The sequence below is a fragment of the Kogia breviceps genome, chromosome X (genome assembly GCF_026419965.1).
Source record: "Kogia breviceps isolate mKogBre1 chromosome X, mKogBre1 haplotype 1, whole genome shotgun sequence".
NCBI classification, from domain to species: domain Eukaryota; kingdom Metazoa; phylum Chordata; class Mammalia; order Artiodactyla; family Physeteridae; genus Kogia; species Kogia breviceps.
The window spans coordinates 126,336,317-126,358,787 of NC_081330.1; the positions used below are offsets into that span (position 1 = coordinate 126,336,317).

General features: G+C 40.1%; 1 protein-coding gene across 7 annotated transcripts in view; it reads left to right on the top strand.

Moving 5' to 3' along the window:
- ARHGAP6 (Rho GTPase activating protein 6) overlaps nucleotides 1-22,471 on the top strand; it is a 493,354-nt gene that overhangs the window by 289,883 nt on the left and 181,000 nt on the right. Inside the window, exon 1 of one of the 7 annotated variants that reach the window (XM_067023542.1) lies at nucleotides 2,752-3,106. The exons of the other annotated variants lie outside the window; for them this stretch is intronic. The gene's annotated coding sequence lies outside the window, so the exon portion shown is untranslated. Of the gene's footprint in view, nucleotides 1-2,751; nucleotides 3,107-22,471 lie in introns of those variants that run through there. 7 annotated transcript variants of the gene reach the window in all.

Consider the following 22,471-nt stretch of genomic DNA (forward strand, 5'->3'; position numbering starts at 1 on the left):
TTTGTTACCCTGACAACAACAATAAAAATGGTAGGTGCTCTGTCCTTTCATGTATTCTGAGCATCTCTTTGCATGAAAAGTTTACCCGATGCAGCCACAAAAGATGATTGTCTCATTAGAAATCCTAGGCACTTCATTGGAGAGGGTGCGCCACTTTATGGGCACACCCTCCTCGATGATGAGGTCAAGGAGGGTGACTAGAAAGTGCCGAAAGGAAGTGGAAGAGGGAATGGAAATGTGGGGTGAGGGGGCCACTTGCCACATATTCAAACTCATCCTACACTGGGTATGATCAACTATCAAGAAGTAGGTGTGGCCCTTGGGACAGCTTAGCCCAGGTTGACATATCTGCCATCCATTTTTTTTTTTTTTTTTTTTTTAGTATAGTGTGAGCATTACTGTTGCCTGAGACAGATTGCTTCTGGTCAAACGAGGACACCCTAGCAAATACATCAACACTAAAGACTTCTAAGCACTGGTCAAGATGGGTGAATTCCCGAAAAGAAGGAGTTTAGTTCTCAGAGTGACTTGAAATTAGAACTTTTTCCCCCATTGTTTTTATTTTAAAATACTTTTGCCTGGGAGAAAGCACTGTGTGGAATTAATACCTTCTTCTGTCCCCACTACACCGTGCAGGTTAACCTACCTTGGATCGGGAAATTCTTTCTTGACGTCTTTCCAAGTGCCTTAAGAGAACGCTTTTTTGGGGGGGGGGGTGCTTACTTCTGTTTATTGATCAGACTGAAGAGCCCAAGGAGCTGTGGCTACCCTGGAGGGCATATTTTTGTTGAAATTTGTGCAGTGGTGCAAAGGATCATGCTTTTCACAACCGAAGCAGATGTGCATACTTGTAACTCACCTTCAGTTTGGAAACAGTTAGTGAGGCAGTAATTTCTATCAATAATTAGCTACCCACAGGTGGATGTGGAGCTGAGTATACTTGAACTCATTAATACACTTTGAAGGCATTTTTCAAGTGGGTTAAGATCCACATTGTATGAAAAAAAATAGTCTGTATACATATACACATACACAGTGTATATATATCAATCTGGGTAAACATAGTATGTATACGTAGTATAAAGTATACATGTGTATTTTAAAAATGAGCTTATTTATTTATTTATTTATTTTTGGCTGCGTTACGTCTTTATTGCTGTGCGTGGGCTTTCTCTAGTTGTGGCGCACGGGCTCAGTTGCTCCGCGGCATGGGGGATCTTCCCAGACCATGGATCGAACCTGTGTCCCCTGCATTGGCAGGCAGATTCTTAACCACTGCACCACCAGGGAAGTCCCTACATATGTATTGATGTGTTGATATTTTATATGCCAACTTGAAATTTTATATGCCAATTCTCAGGCATTTATTTTAAGAAATAAACCTAAATCTGCTCTTACTTCATTTCAGATTCTCCACGGTTGCTAGAATATTTTATCCTTTGGATGGTTAAGTAAGAAAGATATAACACCAAAGCTGAAGTGTCATTTATGTCTCTCTACTGGAGAATTAAGGGAGCTTATTCAGGTGTGCTGAAATCTCTCTTCTGGTCCCCTCCCCGGAAGACAAGTCACTATAGTGAGCTTGGTCCTTGTCTGCCCTTGCCCTTTAATTAACGACTCTGATCAAGTGACTTAAGAAGATATCAGATCTGGAAGACCCTCTGCTCTTTCACATACCACTCTGGTCTCCAGTGGTTCCTGTGCTGTCTTTAAGTAAATAATAAAGGCCTTGGCTCCCTTTGCTCCATAAACTGAGGGTATACAGGATGTACCTGCTTCAGCATGACCATTGCTTCATTTGGACTGGTTAACCGTGTGTGTTTTTACCGCACGTAGGCTGTGAATATCCTTCGTTTCCTAGCAGATTACATTCTGCTAGTGTAATCATCCAACATCTCATCTGTTGTCTTGTTAGCTCTGTGTGTCGGGGTTGGGGGGGACTATTTGAAATTGTAATTCATCAACTTGTACCAAATTCTCTTTGCCACTGGTGAGAGCAGTATCCTTTGCAGGAGTAAGTTTCACTAATTTAAGAGGACTACTATGCAATAGTGAGTTTCTCAGTTGATTTGAGCATGATTTTACTTAGGTCCTAGGTCTAACCTTGAGTCCGATTCTTTCACTTGCTGTCCCATGGCTGAGCATCGCCATACTTTGACTGTTTGTCCCACAGTTATCTTTTGGGCTTGGGAGGGCCAGTTGAGAATATGGATGAACAAGTACAAATTAATCCCCAGAGCAAAAGAACAGCATTTAGAGTACAGAGCTCAAGCCTTGATTATGGTTCATCTTTTCCCCAAGAAAAGACAAAGACATTTCTGTATAGATGAAAACATATTTGTATGGAGCATTGTATGGCAGAGTGTGTGTTTGTGTGCATGTATGTAAGGTGTCTATATGGACGTGTGTGTGTGTGTGTGTGTGAGGAAAGGGGTAGATCTATTGTCCTATGAATGACAGCAAAAATACCCATTAGTTACCGTGGAGCAGGTCATGTGCTGAGTGTTGGACCTGCTGCATGTTTATTTGTGCAAGGGTTTACTATAATGATCACCCCAGCATTTCCAGAAGGAGAAGGAGAGGAGTGATTTGTCAATGCCTAAGGGTCTCCCAACGTGTGGTCTACAACTGTGTTTGTCAGTGAGTTGTTTGGGCCTCGGCAGGAATTTTCCCACAGAAAGGATGTTCTAACTGGCAGGCTCCCAGGACCGCCTACAAATCCATTTAACCATAACGGAGCTGATGAGCACTGTCAGGGCTGGAGTTGGTTTCCAAATGGGAAGTCAGCCTAGTATTAATAGCACAGTTCCAGCTGCACTTTGGGTCCAGCGGACTTCTGATGGACCGGCCTGGGAACCGAGGCACTCTTTGTAACATTTATAGGAAATGGATTCCTTGGTGAGCGTGGTGGAAGGGTGTACTGTGGTGGCATGAGAATCACGGCTACCCGTTGCCCCCTTCTTTGATCACCACCCCCGTCGGTGTCCAGCAGGAAGAGACTAAGGTGAACCCTAAGGGAATTCTTCTCCCACCTTCAAGCTGGGGAGAGCCTGCCCTGGTCCTCGTCTGCTCGCTTGGCTTGGCTGTTCCCACGTACAGGATATTTGTAAGTTGGGCGTTTCTAGGTCACCTGTATTTAACTGTGTGATACAGATGTTTATTTTAACCTAGTAGCTGTTTATCCAGGTAAAATTACATTAGAATTTAAGGTTTATTTTTACTTTAGAAACTTTTTATTCATTTTGACTAATTTCAGCCCTGATTATGTTCTTGTGCTTCTTTAATGGGTTAAAGGCATTATTTTTATGCAAATGGAAGGGTGTGTATGGTTGCAGTAAAACATTCCGTTTTCTGGTTGTTATTAGGAGGAAATGAGAGAAGTGGGTGGGGCAGTGGTGTGTGTGTGTGTGTGTGTGTGTGTGTGTGTGTGTGATTTGAATTTGACCAAAGTTATGTAATTTGAGTATGACCCAAAGGTGTGTTGTTCAAACCAACAAAATGCTTTAAGATATCAAAAATTGTGTTTGTACTCAAGAGAGTTCTTTTTCACTAGTGTATTTGGAAATATTTCAGGCCATTTTTTAAAGCAGAAGTTATAGACCTAAAAGATTTTTCTCCCCTGGGAGCTCTTTGAATATATAGAAAGTTTTTAAGGATTTTTAAAGGCTAGAAGGCAGCAAGTAAATTATTTCCTGCTCATCCTAAGTAAATATCTCTGTGATGTAGGTACTTCATCAGAGTTACCTTATGAGGTGCATATGACCCAAAGGGAAAATAATTTGTTTAGTAACTTCATTTTCTTCCTTTTTTATGATTCACAAGTTGTCAAATTCATCCTGTTTGGGGCATTATAAATTTGGGAACTTGCAAATGAGTAACAAATTTACGGTGTAAATCAACTGAAATGTATATGAAATCCTGCTGGATTCTTAGGAGGTCTCTTGGTGTTTCTGAACCACACTTCTCTTTTCTAGGATTCTCTTTTAAGACACAGTCATAAATGCAAAAGGAAGATTTCAGCACCCAGTTACATTCATCTTTATAATTTTGGGCCCCTTCAGTCCCTCCCAAACATTGGAAAACTATCTGGAGTTGGAATTGCTGAGACAAGGAAAACTTTTCTTCCAGAGGGTTTTTAAGGAAAAATTATACTTTAAGGTTATGAGTATAGAATTATAACACAGACAATTCATAATACTTAATAAGCCTCTCTAGATCAATCTAGATGATCTCTAAAATGTCTGTTTCACCCAGCCCCATAATTACATACTTGGGGAAGTAAAATTGAGAGTACAGAGTTTTCAGAGTGGCAGATCTATTTGGAATCATTCTAACCCAATTGTTCATTTTGTAGGAAAGGGAACTGGAGACCAGAGGGATTTAGGGACTTGAATAAGGCTGCTGCTAGTGAGGGCAGAGCTAGGAGTGTGATGGCAAGCAACAGTGAGAATGTCTGTCACCTATTAAAGGCCCTCTATTTCCTGGGTTTACTTACATCTTTTCATTTCACCCTCACAACAGTTTTGCAAGGCATGGATCATATTCCAGTTTTTTTGGTTTTTTTTTTAACATCTTTATTGGAGTATAATTGCTTTACAATGGTGTGTTAGTTTCTGCTTTATAACAAAGTGAATCAGTTATACATATATGTATATCCCCATATCTCCTCCCTCTTGCATCTCCCTCCCTCCCTATCCCACCCCTCTAGGTGGTCACAAAGCACCGAGAGCTGATCATATTCCAGTTTTTAAAGGGACAAAACTGAAACGTGGGAGGTTCTCTAACTGCTCAAAGTCAGTAGACATTAGGAGGCAGAGCAAAAATTCAAATGCACACCCCCTGATTCTGAAGGTTCTGGTGTCTCCTGACTTGAGCTGTTTTCCACTGTACCAGGTTGGCTCCCAGGCCTCAGTATAGCCTAAAATCCAAGCAGCATTTCTTTGTTATACATGTTTACGGGCATAACTCATCTTCTTATTGTGCTTCATTTTAGCACACTTCACAGATAATGCTTTTTTTTTTTTTTTTTTTTTTTTTTTTTTTTTTTTTACACGGTACGCGGGCCTCTCTCACTGCTGTGGCCGCTCCCGTTGCGGAGCACAGGCTCCGGACGCGCAGGCTCAGCGGCCATGGCTCACGGGCCCGGCCGCTCCGCGGCACGTGGGATCCTCCCGGACCGGGGCACGAACCCGTGTCCCCTGCATCGGCAGGCGGACTCTCAACCGCTGCGCCACCAGGGAAGCCCAAGATAATGCATTTTTTACAAACGGAAGTTGTGGCAACCGTGTGTCAAGCAAGTCTATCTGCACCATTTTTCCAAAACCATTTGCTCACTTTGTGTCTCTGTGTCACATTTCGGTGATTCTCACAATATTTCAAACGTTTTCATTATTATTATATTTGTGATGGTGGTCTGTGATCGGTGATCTGTGATGTTACTACTATGACCTGCTGAAGGCTCAAGTGATGGTTAGCACTTTTTTGCAATATTTTAATAAAGATAGGTACATTTTTAGACATAATGCTATTGCTCACTTAATAGACTGCATTATATAGTGTAAACATAACATTTATATGTACTGGGAAACCAAAAAATTCGTGTGACTCTCTTTATTGCAATATTTGTTTCATTGCGGTGGTCTGGAACCACATCCACAATGTCTCTGAGGTATCCCTGTATAGGTGTTATGTCAAGAGCATCTTTATCTAAGCAAGCACTCTGGTTACTGAATTTAATGGGTAGTAGTCTGGGGTATTGGGTCTCCTTGCCTTAGTTTTTCTGACAAAAATGATTATTCCTCTCCTACTAGATTCAATAATATTCCAAAATTTGTCTTCAATTAACACCTCCTTTTCTTCTTTGGAAAATACATACTTTGAACTGTCTAACTCCTTTATTTAGATTTAAAGAAGAGCACAGTCCTTTCTCTCATTCAGTGGTTCATGCATTTATTCATTTATTCATTCAATAACTATGTATCAAATGTCTACCATGAGCAGACACTATTCTAGGTTTTGGAGATACAGCTCTGAGCAAAACGGGCGCATCCCTGCCCTGCTGCCTTTCATCCTACTGTGTCAGGAGATAGCCAATAAAGAGCAGAAAAGAAAGTAAGTGAGCCGGTGATAAATGTCCTAGAAACAAAAAATAAAGAAATAGAGAAAAAAATCAAGGAAAGGAGACACCCAAAAGTCGGGTGGGAGTTATTCAAAAAGGACTTTGCTGCGAGGGTGTGTTTGTGGAGTGTTTGTTATTGCATTGTTGGTTCAGTAAAAAATGCTGCTAGGTGTCTATTTTCTCAGCAGTTTCCTTTCCAAAACCATGATACTCTAAAGTCCGCCTGTGGTAACATGCTTGTCCTAGCTCTGTCTCCATCCTTGTGATACATCTTCCCATCTGCCCCTTGTGGAAACCATTGCTATCCCTGTAGTACCCCCCGCCACACAAAAAACAGGGTTAAAATGAGTTGACCATGAATCTTAGGGGGATTTGAATAGAGAACAAGACAAGCATAGTCCCTGGGCTACTCTTCCCAAACACCTAATTTACAGGGAAGGAAACCAAATCTCAGAAATGACTAGCCCAGAATCACATGGCAACGTGCTCAGTATTTCATTTATCCAACAAGTTATGGATCGAGTTTTTCTGGTGGGTTAGGCTACTGAGATGGATCCAGGGGAATCAGCAGTACTCACAGGACACGGTCTCTGACCTAGAGGCACATACCGGGACCTCTGGCCCCAACCGGTGTTCATTCCTGTATACCATGATGGACAATCTCCTCTCTTTTCCAGGGTCTGAGAAGAATGGTGTTCCCATTTATATTAATATTTCCCACTCTGCATTTCTAGTGTGTTATGGGTTAAATGAGACCATATCAGCTGGCCTGGGAACCAAAACAACTATGTATATCGTTGTTTCCATGGGAAAATGCATTTAGACGTTAAACATCCAGCCATCTTCACAGACTTTCAGACTGGGGGGTGTCTGAGTTGGAAAATATGAGCAGAGATGGTTTCGGGTCCATTGAGGCAACCTCTGGCTGCCCAACCTCCCAGATATTGACCATCTCCTGGGATAAAGAACATCCTCTTCAGTCCTAAAGACAGCATCAAATGAGATACAATGAGTAGTAATAGCTTCCTCAAAATTGTATGGAAAAGATTTTCTTCTCTTCACCATGAAGGCAAACTGATGGTCTTAAATATTCACCTTTAGGGAGAAGCTCTTCAAATCATAATCTGTGGGTTGTGCATACCAGCCATTCGGTAGTTTGTCATAGTCCTCTAAGGCTACGGGGATCTACAAGGGGATTGTAGCTCATTTAATCTGTGTTTATTCCATTATCTACGTGTAGGACTCACATTTCCATACATGGCGGTAGCTAGCGTAGTACCACAAGTGTGTGTTGAATGGAAAGAAATGTCCTCTTGGCCATTGTATAGGCTAGCAAGTGCAGTGTTCCCACCTTTCTTCCATAATGTCAATGTCACGGGCATTTCAGTTCCTGTTCTACTTCCCTGTCATCACCTGCTTGATTAGAATGATACTGCTGTAGATCATAATGACTTTGAATTTATATAAGCTTCCTAAGGAAACATGAACTTATATTGAAGTGCAGTGGATGCTTCACTAAAGTTCAAAGGAATTATGATTATGGTTGCCTTGACAACCATAGTTCTGCACTCTGTTTTATTACTTACCATTTTCCTATTTTGAGGTCATTTTGAGGATATCATTAAGGTTTCATTTTCAGTTTTTGAGCCTTCTGGGAATGATACAATTTTATGTAACTACAAAAGTATCCCCTTTTCTTAAAATTTCCTCAAACATTGGAAAGTCCAGGCATGTGAAATAAACTAAAAATAGGCTATTACTTATGTTGACACATAAATGTCATCTTTACTCTCCATTAAGGTAATTATTTTTAAAGGACTGAAAGAAATTGTTACCTTATATTTCTCTTTCACATACAAATATGACTTTTTGTTTCTTTCAAAAGGGAAAATTCTGGATGAATAAATTTCCATAAGTGTTTTTACCAGTAATGCAGTTATTAAACTGAAAATAGCTATATAAGAAAAATAATTTACTCTGGGAAAGGGCCAGTTTGAGAGATGGTCAAACAGTGATATTTTAACAACACGTTAATAATTAATAATCAACACATCCTCTGTTAAGTTTTTTGGTAGACCACATCAGTTTTTTAAAAGAGAAAACTTGGTAATTAATACTTTAATCTTTATAATTGGTTTATTGATATTAAAAGAAAAATATAGTATAAATATACATTATCACATGACTACAATATAAAAAATCATTGTCAAACATTTTATTTTGTCCAATAACTTATTTTTTTAACCATTAAAAGTAATCTTTTATTTTTTTAATTTAAGTTAATTTATTTTTTATACAGCAGGTTCTTATTAGTTATCCATTTTATACATATTAGTGTATATATGTCAATCCCAATCGCCCAATTCATCACAGCACCACCCCCAACCCCCCACCCGCTTTCCCCCCTTGGTGTTCTTACATTTGTTCTCTACATCTGTGTCTCAATTTCTGCCCTGCAAACCGGTTCATCTGTACCATTTTTCTAGGTTCCACATATATGCGTTAATATACGATATTTGTTTTTCTCTTTCTGACTTACTTCACTCTGTATGACAGTCTCTAGATTCATCCACGTCTCTACAAATGACCCAGTTTCGTTCCTTTTTATGGCTGAATAATATTCCATTGTATATATGTACCACATCTTCTTTATCCATTCGTCTGTCGATGGGCATTTAGGTTGCTTCCATGACCCGGCTTTTGTAGAGAGTGCTGCAGTGAACATTGGGGTGCCTGTGTCTTTTTGAATTATGGTTTTCTCTGGGTATATGCCCAGTGCCCAGTAGTGGGATTGCTGGATCATATGGTAATTCTATTTGTAGTTTTTTAAGGAACCTCCATACTGTTCTCCACAGTGGCCTTATCAATTTACGTTCCCACCAACAGTGCAAGAGTGTTCCCTTTTCTCCACACCCTCTCCAGCATTTGTTGTTTGTACATTTTCTGCTGATGCCCATTCTAACTGGTGTGAGGTGATACCTCATTGTAGTTTTGATTTGCATTTCTCTAATAATTAGTGATGTTGAGCAGCTTTTCATGTGCCTCCTGGCCATCTCTATGTCTTCTTTGGAGAAATGTCTGTTGAGGTCTTCTGCCCATTTTTGGATTGGGTTGTTTGTTTTTTTAATATTGAGATGCATGAGCTGTTTATATATTTTGGAGATTAATCCTTTGTCCACTGATTCGTTTGCAAATATTTTCTCCCATTCTGAGGGTTGTCTTTTCATCTTGTTTGTAGTTTGCTTTGGTTTGCAAAAGCATTTAAGTTTCATTAGGTCCCATTTGTTTACTTCTGTTTTTATTTCCATTACTCTAGGAGGTGGATCAAAAAATATCTTGCTGTGATTTATGTCAAAGAGTGCTCTGCCTATGTTTTATGCATCTGTTTATGTTTGTTTTATGCATCTGTCTTTATTTTAAAGTCTATTTTGTCTGATATGAGAATTGCTATTCCAGCTTTCTTTTGATTTCCATTTGCATGGAATATCTTTTTCCATCCCCTCACGTTCAGTCTGTATGTGTCCCTTGGTCTGAAGTGGGTCTCTTGTAGACAGCATATATATGGGTCTTGTTTTTGTATCCATTCAGCAAGCCTGTGTCTTTTGGTTGCAGCATTTAATCCATTCACATTTAAGATAATTATTGATATGTATGTTCCTGGTACCATTTTCTTAATTGTTTGGGGTTTGTTTTTGTAGGTCCTTTTCCTCTCTTGTGTTTCCCTCTTAGAGAAGTTTCTTTAGCATTTGTTATAGAGCTGGTTTGGTGGTGCTGAATTCTCTTAGCTTTTGCTTGTCTGTAAAGCTTTTGATTTCCCCATCAAATCTGAAAAAGATCCTTGCCGCGTAGAGTAATCTTGGTTGTAGGTTCTTCCCTTTCATAACTTTAAATATGTCATGCCACTCCCTTCTGGCTTGTAGAGTTTCTGCTGAGAAATCAGCTGTTAACCTTCTGGGAGTTCCCTTGTATGTTATTTGTCGTTTTTCCCTTGCTGCTTTCAATAATTTTTCTTTGTCTTTAACTTTTGCCAATGTGATTACTGTGGTCTCTGCGTGTTTCTCCTTGGGTTTATCCTGTATGGGACTCTCTGCGCTTACTGGACTTTGGTGGCTATTTCATTTCCCATGTTAGGGAAGTTTTCAACTATAATCTCTTCGAATATTTTCTCAGGTCCTTTCTCTCTCTCTTCTCCTTCTGGGACCCCTATAATGCAAATGTTCTTACGTTTAATGTTGTCCCAGAAGTCTCTTAGGCTGTCTTCATTTCTTTTCATTCTTTTTTCTTTATTCTGTTCCGCAGCAGTGAATTCCACCATTCTGTCTTCCAGGTCACTTATCCGTTCTTCTGCCTCAGTTATTCTGCTATTGGTTCCTTCTAGTGTAGTTTTCATTTCATTTATTGTATTGTTCATCTCTGTTTGTTTGTTCTTTAATTCTTCTAGGTCTTTGTTAAACGTTTCTTGCATCTTCTCGATCTTTGCCTCCGTTTTTTTTCCGAGGTCCTGGATCATCTTCACTATCGTTATTCTGAATTCTTTCTCTGGAAGGTTGCCTATCTCCATTTCATTCAGTTGTTTTTCTGGGATTTTATCTTGTTCCTTCATCTGGTACAGAGCCCTCGGCCTTTTCATCTTGTCTATCTTTCTGTGAATGTGGTTTCTTTCCACAGGCTGCAGGATTGTAGTTCTTCTTGCTTCTGCTGTCTGCCCTCTCCAATTACTTATTTTTATCTATAGGAAAATTTTATATTTTACACTCTAAGACAGGAGGTATGAAAGTTTTTTGCAAAGGGTCAGATGGTAAATATGTTAGGCTTTGAGGCCACACAGGTTTTGTTGCAACTACTCAACTCTGAAATTAGAACTGAAAGCATCCAGAGACTATATGTAAAGGAACAGACCAGGCTGTATCAAATTAATACCGTATTTATAGAAACAGATAGCAAACTGGATTTGGACCCGGGCTGCAGTTTGCCAGCTCCTACTCCAGGAGAAAAATTGTTTTACTTACTTATGTGATCAAGCCCACACGTGTGTACAGTAGGACTTCAAATGAATTGGGTTTTTGTTTTTGTTTTTGTTTTTTTGTTTTGTTTTGGTTTGTTTTGGCTGTGCCACACGGCTTCTGGGATCTTAGTTCCCTGACCAGGGATGGAACCCATGCCCCCCGCAGTGGAAGTGTGGACTCCTAAGCACTGGACCGCCAGGGAGGTCCCATGAATTGGTTCTTTTAAAAGATGCACTTAAAAGGCTGTCCTTTCACTGTCTTATGTAAGATGTCACAGGTGCTGCCATATTGGTTTCTAGAAATATTAGAAAGGAGTACAGGAGGGTAGTAGCAGATATTTCATAATAGGTTGCTTAGTTTAAACCCTGGTAGAACAGTTGACAAAAGTAAATTAATAAGATTTCCTTACATGTTGGGCAAGTTCAAAACTGATCTTGAATGTCAAAGGCCTGACGTCTCCTACCTGCATATGCCAGCAATGTAAACTGAGCCAGGCACTGTGAGATGGAGCTCCTTTGCCTATAGCTGGTTTCACCGTCCTTGTGGGGTCTTCTTGGTCCTCTTACAGCAACTAAAACATGTTTTCTCCTTTATTTTCCTTCGGAGTATTCTCTAGTGCTTTGTTCAAACTGATTTTAGCATCCTCTTTTAGTTTTAATCAAATATTTCAAAGATTAAGAAAAGTACAGAAAAAATTAAACAAAAATCTGTCACGCAGATTTAATAACTGTTAACATTTGGTATTGTTTGTTTTAGATATTTTAATCTTTCTTTTTAAAAGAAAGAATACATATGGACACAGTTGACTCCTATATCAGACTTTTAATGTGTATGATTTTTCTACATTCTCACAATTTTTAAAGAGGTAATTTATTTTCAGATGGACCTGCATTTTTCCCACTTATTAAAATGAGTTCTTGAGAGCCAAGAGGATGGAGAGATTAGTTATTTGATCTTAGATGTGCACATTATCATTGGTACACAGTGTGACCAATTTGATCTGATTTGATACAGTTTTCTGTCCATCTAGGACTAAAGAATGCTATGAGTTTACTTGCCAGAGAGACTTTGCAAATTCCCCATATCTCTTCCCTATTGTAAATGAGATGTGTGTCTAAGAGACAGTGAATATAAATCATCCTAATTCATAATCAAGGGCTGAATACAGCTTTTCATTTCCATAGCAACTTTTTCAAATGCATTATGTTTCTCTGCTGCCCTTAACACAGTTAGTGCTTTGTGGAACAAGTGCTTTCACAAGCGTTCTCTCATTCAATCTTTGGAACGTCCTATGTGGTGGGACGTTAGAACAAATAGTATTAGAACAAATAGTATTGCACTCATCTCCTAGGTAAGGAAATTAAGGCACAGTGATGTCAGTGCACTGCTTCTAGGTCTTGGCTGCACCTTAACACCACTGGGTGAGCTTTGAAAAAGTACCTGTGGATCCCTGAGCCTATCCACAGATATCTGATACAAGCAGGCTGGGAAGGACCAAAGCCATTAGTATTTTTATTGATTCTTCTGTGCAGCCGAGGTTGAGAATTTCTGCTGGACTAGTGGAACTGGTCCAAGTTATTTAACCCTGTGGTTCTCAAATGGGAGCTATTTATCCCCTCCCTCACCTTGGGGAGACATTTGACAATGAGACACTTTCGATTGACACAACTTGGTTGAAGATGCTACTGGCTTGTAGTGAGTAGAGAGACCAGGGATGCTGCCAGAACATCCTACATCCCCGCCTCCCAACATAAAACTATCCGGCCCCAAATGTCACTATGTCAGTAGTGCTGAGGTTGGTAAACCCCTACTTAACCTGTAAGTGTTAGACTGAAGTTCCTCTGACTCTAAGCCATTGTTCTTTCTTCAGTCCCAAGTTGCTAGGTTATTCAAATTAGTCATCCTCTTATTTTTGCTCTAATAATGCATTTTTTAAGTAGATTGCTTTTTGAAGCTAAAATGTTTACAATGACTTTTAATTTTTTCAGCAGCTAGGTGGTCTTGTGTCATAACCGCAGTAGGATAGGCAGGAATCCTACTTTTCTCAGAATACCAAAAGTGACACAAAACAAGCAAATAGACAAAAAAAGACAGAACATCAAAAAGAAGAAAAGAGCTATTTCTCAACTTAAGTATATATATGATCCTCCCGAAAAATACGAATTATATAAAGCAGTGGTTCTCAAAATTGAGTATGCATTGAAATCCAATGGAGGGCTTGTTAAAACACGCCTGCTGGGCCCCACCCCCAGAGGGTCTGATTTTGTAAGCTTTGCGTGGGGTTCAAGCACTTGCATTTCTAAATTTCGAACAAGTTTCCAGCTGAGACAGAAGCTTCTGGCCCTGGGAACACACTGAGAATTATGGATGTAAAGTGTGTTTCTATAATAGCTTTTCAAATGCATATTAATCTCAGGACTATCTATTAAAGCAACAAGTTAATATTCCTAAAAATGCAAACACTATTTATCATAGTATACACATAACTTAAAAGTATAATCCATCAGTAAGTACAAGGACCTTCCAGTTTTATTATTACAATCAGGACAGACATATGGAATTAAACCTTTTGCGCCCACTTCTAAGAGCAACAGAAGCTAGCTACAGTAAGCTTGGTTCAAGAACAAGTCTAACGTTATGAATGTACAGATCTCCACCTGATCAGAAATGAAAAGATGAAAATTCCCTGAGACATTTTAAAAAGCATCTGGGCGCAAAGAGAAAGTTGATATTTTCTAAGGTACGTGATGCACATTCTTCAAATCATAAGTAGATGTTTAAATCAAAAACGACGAACAAAAGTTTACTAGTTTTGGACACATTAACATATGATTGTAGAAGGGTGGATAGATATCTAAAATTTCAGTGAAATTTATTTCCTGTCCATAAAATAACACATATTAATTCCTTAACAAACTGGAATATTGGCATAGGCAGCTAAATAATCTTAGAATTAAATATGGGATCTGAAACCTATTTCAGGTGTTTCAGGAACAAGTCAATTATTCTTCTGGTTCATCAGCCAATGACACTTTATTTATTTATTTATTTATTAACATCTTTATTAGAGTATAATTGCTTTACAATGGTGTGTCAGTTTCTGCTTTATAACAAAGTGAATCAGTTATACATATACATATGTCCCCATATCTCTTCGCTGTTGCATCTCCCTCCCTCCCACCCTCCCTATCCCACTCCTCTAGGTGGTCATAAAGCACAGAGGTGAACTCCCTGTGCTATGCAGCTGCTTCCCACTAGCTATCTAATTTACGTTTGGTAGTGTATATATGTCCATGCCACTCTCTCACTTTGTCCCAGGTTACCCTTCCCCCTCCCTGTATCCTCAAGTCCATTCTCTAGTAGGTCTGCATCTTTATCATCTTTATTCCTGTCTTGCCCCTAGGTTTTTCATGACCTTTTTTTCCCCCTTAGATTCCATATATATGTGTTAGCATACAGTATTTGTTTTTCTTTTTCTGACTTACTTCACTCTGTATGACAGTCTCTAGATCCATCCACCTCACTACAGATACCTCAGTTTCTTTCCGTTTTATGGCTGAGTAATATTCCATTGTATATATGTGCCACGTCTGCTTTATCCATTCATCTGTTGATGGACACTTAGGTTGCTTCCATGTCCTGGCTATTGTAGATAGAGCTGCAAGGAACATTTTGGTACATGTCTCTTTTTGAATTATGGTATTCTCAGGGTATATGCCCAGTAGTGGGATTGCTGGGTCGTATGGTAGTTCTATCTTTAGCTTTTTAAGGAACTTCCATACTGCTCTCCATAGTGTCTATATCAATTTACATTCCCACCAACAGTGCAAGAGGGTTCCCTTTTCTCCACACCCTCTCCAGCATTTATTGTTTGTAGATTTTTTTATGATGGCCATTCTGACCTGTGTGAGATGGTATCTCATTGTAGTTTTGATTTGCATTTCTCTAATGATTAATGATGTTGAGCATTCTTTCATGTGTTTGTTGGCAATCTGTATATCTTCTTTGGAGAAATGTCTATTTAGGTCTTCTGTCCATTTTTGGATTGGGTTTGTTTTTTTGATATTGAGCTGCATGAGCTGCTTATATGTTTTGGAGATTAATCCTTTGTCAGTTGCTTCATTTGCAACTATTTTCTCCCATTCTGAGGGTTGTCTTTTGGTCTTGTTTATGGTTTCCTTTGCTGTGCAAAAGCTTTTAAGTTTCATTAGGTCCCGTTTGTTTATTTTCATTTTTATTTCCATTTCTCTAGGAGGTGGGTCAAAAAGGACCTTGCTGTGATTTATGTCATAGAGTGTTCTGCCTATGTTTTCCTCTAAGAGTTTGATGGTATCTGGCCTTACATTTAGGTCTTTAATCCATTTTGAGTTTATTTTGTGTATGGTGTTAGGGAGTGTTCTAATTTCATTCTTTTACATGTCACTGTCCAGTTTTCTCAGCACCACTTATTGAAGAGGCTGTCTTTTCTCCACTGTATATTCTTGCCTCCTTTATCAAAGATAAGGTGACCATATGTGTGTGGGTTTATCTCTGGGCTTTCTATCCTGTTCCATTTATCTCTATTTCTGTTTTTGTGCCAGTACCATACTATCTTGATTACTGTAGCTTTGTAGTATAGTCTGAAGTCAGGGAGCCTGATTCCTCCAGCTCCATTTTTCTTTCTCAAGATTACTTTGGCTATTCAGGGTCTTTTGTGTCCATACAGATTGTGAAATTTGTTGTTCTAGTTCTGTGAAAAATGCCATTGGTAGTTTGATAGGGATTGCATTGAATCTGTAGATTGCTTTGGGTAGTATAGTCATTTTCACAATGTTGATTCTTCCAATCCAAGAACATGGTATATCTCTCCATCTGTTTGTATCATCTTTAATTTCTTTCATCAGTGTCTTATAATTTTCTGCATACAAGTCTTTTGTCTCCTTAGGTAGGTTTATTCCTAGATATTTTACTCTTTGTGTTGCAATGGTAAATGGGAGTGTTTTCTTAATTTCATTTTCAGATTTTTCATCAGTCCTATACATTAATGATGAAAAATCTGAAAGTGAAACCAATGACACTTTAAAGAGAGCAGCAATTGAGGTGACGTGGCTTGTGATTTTCTTAAAGTAGCCTTAAATTAGGTATTACAGCATATTTTGTAGGTGAAAAACCTAAACCCCAATGTAGCAGGGTACACGTCCCTTATTTTCGACAGCAAGAGCTCATAGAAACTTGAATATGCTCTTATCTCTGCCTCTTGGATGTTTTCTGAATCCCTTGATAGTGAAGATTTTGTTATCCCTTTCTAGAACCTGGCACACTTCCTAGTACATACCAAAGGATAATTAGGCTTTCACTGAATTTACTTAAATGGGTTTGTGAGAAGTTCATGCATTTCTGCATTTCATGAATTTCATGTCATATATTTCAGTCCCGTTTAAATTCAGGACCCTCACAAAGAAGATCCTAAAGAGGATCCAGTCTATACTGTCCAAAGTACAAACTTTTAATTATGAACTAGGGATTGAGAAAAATATAGGGAAACTATGGGGGAATATTCCAAGAAGTAAGCATTTCTTGTATTGGTATTGATGATATATATGGCACTCAGCAATGACCAATAAAGATGGAAAAAAAATGATAAAACTTCCAAAGGATAACTAAATAACCCTGTACTGTAAAATATAATATAAAAGTTAAACTTCTAAAAGAACAAATAAAATCTAAGAATTGAAAAACGTACCCAATAGCATTGTTCTGCTGCAGTGTTTAAGAGCAAACCAAGAAGTTGCTATGGCATTGACTTATGCGTGCGTAGCAACAGAGCGAGCTCAGTGATTCAGCTTGATAAAAGAGGAAATTAGCTCACCATTTCCCTTTCCCTAAACCAGTCAGATATCCAAATATTTCATGTTGAAATGGTATATCCATCAACATGTTCTAATGGATAAAAGTCAATAGTGGAGGTGGGGTGGGGGAAGGTCACAAGATGAAATTTGTATGTCATGTGCTTACTTTAGAGAATGCAACTCATGTCTAAAGAATCTGTTAATATTTCTGCATCCTGCTTTCCCCCCATTGAATGGGGTTTGTCGGTGGCTTTTATTGGGTGAGTATACAATGAAGAGTAATAATTTGGCAAAAGACAGCAATGTATCAGCCCATATAACTTTGTTCTAATGAAAGTTGACCGTGGTATATTTTGCGAAAGAAACATGGTTGGGCTGTGAAACTAAATTCCCTGTGTGTAACAGCCCTCCAGGGAAGGGATAGATTATGCCAGCATAATATGTGAAGTTTAGTCATTATCACTTGAACAAAGCAGAGGTCAGCCGTGGGTGTATGCACAGGAGGCACCACTGGAGTGAGCCAATACAAACAGAGCCAAATGTCACAAATAAATGCTGACATTTTCTCACGTGATTATTTTTAATATTATTTTACCACAGTGTCTTTTCTTGTATTGTTTATCCTCCACATCTTTGTTTTGTTTCGGGTTTCCTTTCTTTAAACTGGTAGATGAGAATTGGGGAAGTATGGTTTGAGTCACTACTTGACCATGAACATGGGCAGTTAATGGACCCCACAGAAGAGCCCCGAACCTGTGAAGCTTGGATTCTTAGATTTATGCTGGCTTGACTTAGGTTTCAGAAACATACAATTTGGTTAATTCATTTTCAATTTATTCAGTACATACAGTAAAATTCATCTTTTGGGGGTACAGTTCTGAGTTTTGACAAACACATGAAGTTGTCTAACCACCCCACAGATTCCCCCATGCTGTCCCTTCGTAGTCAACCCCTCCCTGTACCCCCAGGACCTGTCATCCACAAATCTGTTGGAGCTGTTCTGTTTTGACTGTTTTTTTCTTCTCCGTTCATTCATACAACAACCATTTACTGAGAGTCTACCATGTGCCGGGCTCTGTTTGAGGTGCTGGAAGATGAAATGGTGAATAAGAGTAACGTGGAGCTTTCCATGCAGAAACAAGATAATGAACCAAAGTAAATCAGTAATTCTGAACTGTGGTAAATGCTGTGTAGAAAACAGCTTCCTATGATAGCCAGTATCAGAAGATGGAACCTAATTTTAGATAGAATATTAGAGCAGGTCGCTCTGAGAAGCTGGCATTAAATCTGAGGAGTGAAGGATAAGAAGGAGCCAGCGGGCTTCCCTGGTGGCGCAGCGGTTGAGAGTCCGCCTGCCGATGCAGGGGACGCGGGTTCGTGCCCCGGTCCGGGAGGATCCCACATGCTGCGGAGCGGCTGGGCCCGTGAGCCGTGGCCGCTGAGCCTGCGCGTCCGGAGCCTGTGCTCCACGACGGGAGAGGCCACAACAGTGAGAGGCCCGCGTACCACCAAAAAAAAAAAAAAAAAAGAAGGAGCCAGCTATGTGAAGTGAGCCAGGGGTGGGGACCCATGGGCAATCATTCCAGACAGAAGGAACATTATCTGCAAAACGGAGGGTCAGGAGTCGAGTGCGAGGAGGGAGCAATGGCATCAGGGGCCGTGGGCAGATAGGCAGGGCCCAGCTAGGGTGTACCTGCTTCACGCCCTTGCAGCAGGACACCGTCGGCATGAGTCTGTGTCTCGGCATGATTTGACTGACGTTTCTAGTTCTGTGTAGACGGTTGTTGCAGAGCGAGCATGGACACAGGGCGGTCCCCGGGCCATGGCAGCCATCCAGTTGACTGTTGATGGAGGGTTAGGCGTGGGCAGCAGCTGTGCAGGTGAGGAAGGGTTGGATTTGAAATATATTTTAGACGTAGAAGAAACGGGACTAGGTGTTTGATTGGATATGGCATAAAGGGCTGGTGACAGAAAAGGAGGAATTAAATTCAACTTCCAAGTTCTTTCTTGGGCACCTGGGCAGATGATGCCCTTTACTGACATGAAGAAAATATTGAGAGAGGAACAAGGTTGTGGGGAGAAAAATAAAAACTTTGGGTTTGGGACAGTTTGAAATAGAGAAACCCATTAGACATCCACATGGAGATGTGAAGCCCCTAGAAGGATACACACACACACACACACACACACGCATATATTTAGAATTCAGAGAGCTTGGAGCTGGAGAGAGAAATTTGTGTCATCACTTAAATATTAATTATTGTTAATATATAATTAAAACATATTTACATAGTTATTATTAATATGATTTTATGTGTTAATATTATATTAATCCATATAACAAATATGAATTTATTCACTGATATATATTGAGGGCCCACTGTGGGTGAGACTCAGATGAGGACACGGGGATATGCTGGTAAAGAGGAACCTACCTGACTGAGGCAGGCTGGCAGGAGAGAGAGGACTTCATTAAGCAGCCTCACATGTACGTGTAAAATCAGAGTGACAAGAAGGCCCGCAGAGGAGAGGGTTCTGTGAGAGGCATAATAGGGAGATTTGACTCCGTCTGAGTAGAGACGGGGTTTGGGAAAGGCTTCCCAGAGCACTGGAGAATGAGGAGTGGGGAGAGGGTCTTGGGTAGAAGAAAGAGCATGGAGGAAAGGTCATGTGACAGAAGACCAGCGCTTTAGATTTGGGTTCTCAGATGTCAGATATACTGTGATTTCAATTTAGGAGTCCACGAGTACATCCCAGGAGCGTGCATTCCCACAAGCCCTTCAGGCAATCCATTTCTTCAGCACATGTTCATTGCGCACCGAGGTAGGCCTGGGACCCTTCCAGGTGCTAGGAATTCAGTAATTAACGTGAAAAGTTGCCTTCCTTCGTGGAGCTTGCTTCTGGTGAATCTGATTCAGGAGGTTCACAGATCCTGGGCACATCTTGAGAAGGTTTGACTTAAGAGATGTTAGCCTAGAACAGAGCCATGAGGCATGCCATCACTTAGAGCTCAAAAGGAGGAAGAGCAGCAGCAAAGAAGCTAGTGATCCAAGTGGCTAGTGAAGGAAGAAGTCAGGAAAGTGGTGTACAGAAGCAAAAGCTGAGAGAGGAGACGGATTCAAGGTGGCCGGGTCAGTGGTCCACTAATGGTGCTGAGGGGTCAAGTAGAACGAAGGCAGAACAGTCCCCCTTGAACTTTACAACATGACATCACTGGTGATCTTGACCAAACCAGTTTTTTTTTTTTTTTTTTTCTGAATAGTGGGAGTAGAAAACAGACTTGAGTTGTGTTAAAGAGTGACTGGGAAGTGAAAAGTTGAAAGTGAGAGAGGATATTGGCAATTCAAAAGTTAAAAATGGCCGACCGACAACTCTAGAGAAATTTGCCTTCAGCTTGGGACTTCATTATTGTCCTGCAGGAAAGAATCCTGTGGCGGTGGTGAGGTTAGTCTACTTCTTTTAGCCTAATGCGTCCATCTGAAAGGAGGAAAGTAATAATTCATTCTAAGAGTGAGATTGTTGAGGGTGAAATGGGGTAGTAGATGCACGCAATGAATCCTCATTAAAAGTAATGGCTTACTAGATATTAAGCGCAAGCAAAAATAAGATCAGAATTCTTCTTCTTATTAAGTGATTTTCGAGGGAGGAAATAGGAGAGGTCAAGCAACTTGCCCCATCACACAGCTGTAAGTGGCGGCTGCCAGGAGTGGAACCCATGTCTTCTGACGTGGTGCTATGCTGTGCTTGCCCCCCTTGGTGTTATAATTTTATTCCTCTCCAGAATTGTAACCTGCTTAAGTAGAGACTGAGTGTCTGTCGACTTTGTATCCTCCCCACCGCCACTGCATTGACGCCAGTGCCTGGCGCAGGTAAAGTTCTCCACGGTGAGGGGCATCGAAGTGAAAATCCCAGACTCTTGGCTCCGCCTGCTTGGGCTGCTCTTGTTTCTGACATTCCAGTCTGTATTCAGGAGCAATGCTTTTGACTTCAGACCCCCAAGCTAATTTGGTTACACATATCAGCAGCGGAGGAAGTGGGGGAAAACGGGGGGTAAGGGTGGAGAAAGCACTTGAAAGTGACAGAAGAAATGGTATAGAGTTTGCAGAAAAATAACTTGTCTGTATCTTATAGAAAAATAAGTACACTAATAATAAAACATAAGGAAGCAAATAAAACTACTTGATTATTGTTAGGTGTCTGTATCCATATCTGCCTGCCTGCCTATCTCCATCCTGGTACAGTTTTTCCCTCCAAAAAGAAATGCTGCGGTCATCAGAGATTACGGGTAGGAAGATCCCCTGGGGGGTCAGACATCAGGAAGCATATTCTCAGGACCCATTCAAGAGCCTGGCGACAGTGGGCTCTAGGAGTCCTGTGGAGGGAGAGCTCAAAAGCTGTCTGGCATCTCTTGAAAGAAAGGACTGGAAGAGGTGAAGTAGACTTACTCTGGGCTGTCTCCCTGGGATCTTACTGACTCAGAGGAATTAAGCAGAACAAGCATGTGGAGAATGTCCAGGGATCGTACTTGGTTCCTTTATTTCCTGTAATGGCAAGAAATGGCTTCCTGCAGAAGCTGTGCATTCTGAGTCGTCACGAGAGTCAGGGGTGAGCGTTTCCTGGGAACTGGAGAAGGGAAGTGAAAGCAGACCATCCCCAGATTCCTTCCCAAATCTCTTGAGTTGAATCATTTGAAATTGCCATTTTTATAGACCCAAAATAGTAAAAAAAAGTACTCATTTCATACAGTTCAACCAGAAAGTATAATCCTGATACTACAGTGCAGAGGTATGGATGGTGGGAGAACTTCTTGCTGATTTAAAGATTGATCAGTTGGTAGAAGTCTGGGAGCATATATTAAAGCCTCTCAATTTTGTGAGCCAGATGAAAGGCATTCTTCTTCCTGACTCTATTTGTATAATATATTTGATGAGAGAGTGCCAGCATCGTCTATTTACTACCCTCCTTGCTCAGTGATTATGTGAAAAGAAAGGAAAAAGCTGGGAATGATTGTCTAGACAGTCTTAAAATAGCTGCTCCCAGGTGCAAAGGAAGCAGTAAAATGCAGACAAAGTATGAGTGTCCTTTGCCAAAGATACAGTGTATTTGAACTTTGATAGGTTCCCTGTAAATTCTGAAGGAGAAAATGGCCAGGAGACTAAATCCAAATAATTATGATCACTAGTTCCTTTAAGAACTAGTAGAAATGGTATAGTGTTAGCAGAAAAATAACATCTGATTGAAGAATATACCACCACTTCACACAGAGGCATTCTCTGCATGCTAAATTACATAGAAATTTTTTGAGATAATTATTTGGATAATTTAGAACGAAAATAGTCCAGGCTAGAATATTTAGCTGACTGAAGCACCTGTGCAAGCTTTAATTTAAATTACACAGAAAATTGGCTTCATTTTTCACTCACTTCACAGTGGAGGTCTTGCAATAACAAAACAAGATAGTTTATGTAAGTCCCCCATCAAGTCATATTACGTTCTGTAGCATTGGTGCAGTTAATAAG